Source organism: Marmota marmota, unplaced genomic scaffold (genome assembly GCF_001458135.2).
Source record: "Marmota marmota marmota unplaced genomic scaffold, marMar, whole genome shotgun sequence".
NCBI lineage: Eukaryota > Metazoa > Chordata > Mammalia > Rodentia > Sciuridae > Marmota > Marmota marmota.
In genome coordinates, this window is record NW_026000001.1 from 5164412 (window position 1) to 5168291 (window position 3880).

At 35.0% G+C, this 3880-nt stretch overlaps 1 long non-coding RNA gene across 2 annotated transcripts; it reads right to left on the bottom strand.

Annotated features, from left to right (window-relative positions):
• Positions 1–465: 465 nt before the first annotated feature.
• LOC125618109 lies at positions 466–2960 on the bottom strand. 2 transcript variants are annotated; one of them, XR_007349351.1, is made up of 3 exons: positions 1341–2960; positions 702–797; positions 466–598 (listed from the first exon to the last, which is right to left on the bottom strand). It is a non-coding gene; the product is annotated as an uncharacterized LOC125618109 (long non-coding RNA). The 2 variants fall into 2 exon arrangements; XR_007349350.1 differs by lacking the exon at positions 702–797 and having other exon boundaries at positions 466–615.
• Positions 2961–3880: the final 920 nt, after the last annotated feature.

Here is a 3880-nt window from a genome sequence, read left to right on the forward strand (position 1 = left end):
AAAAAAAAAAAAAAAAAAGTAATTTGTAAATTTCAGCAGTGTCTTTGAATCAATAAAATTTAGTCTCAAAGGATAATTGTCAAATTTAGAATCTAAGTCAGTACTTTAATATATTTAGTGTTTAATCAAGGATGTGAATTTATTTATTAAAATTAATCCTTGCTGTAACAATAAGAATCATTAGGCAATAAAAACCTTCCTTAAAGAAAATACACTTAACATTTTAGTAGGTCTTTGTTGTGTCAAAATATGGACAAAATCTTAGCTCACATCAGCATAGTAAAATCAAAAAAATAGCCTGAAATACTCTTGAGTAAGTTAAAATTTTTATAGTCAGTCCAGTACATATAAATCTCTTTTTCAATTGTTTTAACTTTCTATATCATCTGTCTACATAATGATATACAGATTTTCTTTTTTAGGAAAATACTTTTATCATTAAAATCCAGAATACAAAGACCTTGTTTTACCCAAAGGGATGATTCATTTCTTCCTCTTAGGACCCCGAATGTGTGCTTCCTCTCTGTGTAAGTATCTTCTTTTCCTTTTAGAACTCTTTCTGTTTTTTCCTTGGAACAATTCTTGAAAACCTTAGAATCTAACAGATTATTGTACCTTGATAAGAAGAAATATCTCAATGAAAATATAGTTAAAACCATTGTATTATTCTGTAGACAGAATTAATTATATTTGTTTATTACCTTATAGAGTTTGTACAAATATTTGAGAGAGATTACTTGATGGTTGTATTATCTCCTGAAAGCAAACTTATAGTAAACTACATTTATCTCAAATACCTGTAACTAAAAGGCAGAGCATCAGAGAAATGCATGTATAAGTACTATATAAATTATGTGTTTTCTGTTGAAGAAAAACAATTAGATAAATATGTACTAATTAAACAATTAGACATATATGCTAATTATTTAATGAATTAACAACTATAGGTTATCCAAATCCCTAGAAAAATATGTATTAAGAATAAGGGCATAACTTATAATTGTATTAACTTTATGCATCCACATGGTTCTTATGATATTTGGATACATTTTGATTTTTGTTGGGTTAGTAGTGCATTGTTTTATATTTCTGCTGTAACATATTAAGATCCTTCTGTATATTTATTACATCTTGTATTTATATACTCAGGAAAGAGAATGAGGTCTTTGATTATCACAGGAACATTGCTGGCTTTTGTTCCTGTGAGAAGCAAATGCCTCCTCATAACCTTCAAAATTAAAAGCAAAATATAAAGAAGCTTATGTAGTTCTTATAATTGTTACATCATCTCTGCAATTTTTTTAATAATACAGCTATAAAGAAAAAAATTGGTAAGTTACCTTAGAAACTTTGAAAAAGTTAGGCTCAGCGATGCAATGTAGAAGCCTGTGGAGTTAAATTTCGCCTGAAAAAGATCTTTCATTAGTATTTTTAGGTGGATATTTTTGAAAATGCAGCTCCTGGTAGCAGGGATAATACAGGAAGTACAGATTAGTGGCTGGAAAGTGGGACCAGAAGTCCTGTCTGAGTGACAGTGAAAGGACCAATGGGAAGCCGAGAAAATACAGGAGGCAGGACCAGGAAACCAGCTTGGGCCTTCCAGGCTTCCTGTTGTTACCATGGTGATGGAAACAGCGGGGACCAGCTGTTCCTTGTCTGGGGCAAAGGCTCCCTGAGCTTCCCTAGCCACTTGCATTCCATTTGATTTGTTTGTATTTTCTGCAGCTGGGGAGGGTCCTAGGGTGGGAGGCAGCTTGCCTTATCTCTGCTCCCTGTGCCTGCTGCAGCTGGTGTTCTTCTGTCTTTTGTATCTTCCCTTGCAGCACGTGGGACTTTAAAATGTGTGTTTTAACAGCAGATGCCAGTGTTACTATCAGATTTGCTACTATCAGTGTTACTATCATTTGGCACCTAGATCAGGTAGTTTAAGGGTTAAAAGCACTGCTGGTGGTAGGTCTAGTTACAGACCCCATTATAGAATAGTGGCAATTCTGATATGGTAGATCAAGAATGTAGCAAAGAGGTTCAGCATAAACTTTCTGAGTATTCACAAAAACAATAGAAAAATAAAATTCACTTCTCTACAGGTAAAGAATCCTTGTATAAAGTCTCATAACAAATTCCTTCTTTCCCTTTTCTCACTATCCAAGCACAGACTTCTAGTTCATAACCCCCCCCCAAAAAAAAACCGAACAAAAAACTTTACCTAATATTTTACAATATAAAGATTCATAAAAACAATTCAAAAAAGTCCACAGAGGCACTTTTCCCATGGGAGAAGACTGAACTTAACAACATATCCCATTAGTCTTCTTAATAATTCTTTATATTTATTTAGAGTCTCCAGAATTGTAAAAAATTATTTTTTTCTCTTTCTAAAGACAAAATATTCCCAAATATTAAAAGTATAATGTTACAGATTTTTCTTCTAATTCACTTATCTTCTACAATTCAGCTCACAATAAGACCCAGTCATGAGCCATGGTGCTACCATGCCAGACTACAGTAATCATTCAGATCCCTGTGGTGCATCAGGACTTAAAGGTGCATGCATTTGGAGTAGCTCCCCACAACATCCTGCACAAGTGGTGGAATTTGTTTTTGTTTTTGTTTGTTTTTTTTTTTTTTTGCATAAAGCAGTCTAGCTGTGAAATACAGCCAAGAAAAGAAGGCAGCAGAAAAACCACACTACACAGAAAGTGATTTTGAAAAGCAGGGGTGGGACGGCTCTTTGACCTTACAAATCAAGCTTCCACACTGGGAAGAGAGAGCCCAAATTTGCTTTATTATATATGGAGAAACTTCAAAGATTTTCCATACAATATTCTTCTGCCAAATAAGGTAGAAGGTGGACTGTCCAGGCCCAGTGGGTCATACCTATTTCTGAAGCTACAAGAGCAGCCTTTTCGACCAAGGTAAGACTGAAGTCACTTGCATTGCATAATTCATGAAGTGGGAGAAGCCACAAAATGACATGCAATACCAAACCAAAATATCCCTGGCTCAAGGCCAAGAGAAGACACTAAATAGCTCAAGAGTGGCTTCCCACATCCACATCAAGATGACTTTACAACCTGTTCTTCAGAAATCAGACTTTTACCAAGGACCACTTGACCCACCCTATCTCTAATAGGGGACTCCAACTGCTTGTCCCACTACTATGCTGCCCCCTATAACCTTGTAGCAGCAAAATTGATCCTCCTCTTTTTCTCACAGCAGCAAGGAGTCCTTAGAATCAGATGGGGAAATAAAATAAAAATTTCAGTCAGTGTAGAGAGTTAATTGGGTCAGATCATAAAAAAAATGGAGTCCAGTTTAGGTCCAAAAAGTTGGAGACCACCTCTGGAGGATTAAAATGTTCCAGCCTCCAGAGCCCTTCCTCCATTCTATCTAAGATAGCATACTCCTGTTTCAACCTGTTGTTAAGTCTCTTAATATGTTCAACCTGAAGCTTATAAGTTCCTTGGAGAGAACAAACCATAAGAGACCACTGCTTTCCAACACTCATTCCAGACAGGAGACTATGTCAACAGCACAAAGGTGTCTCCTAAAAAATAAATTAATTAATAAATAAAACAACAACAAGAAGAAAGATAGAAAAGAGAGAGAGAGAGAAAAGAGTAAATAGACCTCAGAGGCTCCAGCCATCCTCTAAATATAAGAATAAAACATGTTGCTCATGTTTTGTCTATTACTCAGACTGTTTTATAAAGCCCTAGCTGCTACTATAACATACTTTGTCAGTCAAATTATTATATATGCTTGGAAATTACAAACTCTTACTGGATTCAAAAGGTAAGTCAAGTGTTTGATTGTTTCTACATAAAATTGGAATAATATGGGCCAAACTACATGTGTCTTGATCAGACAAACTCCATTC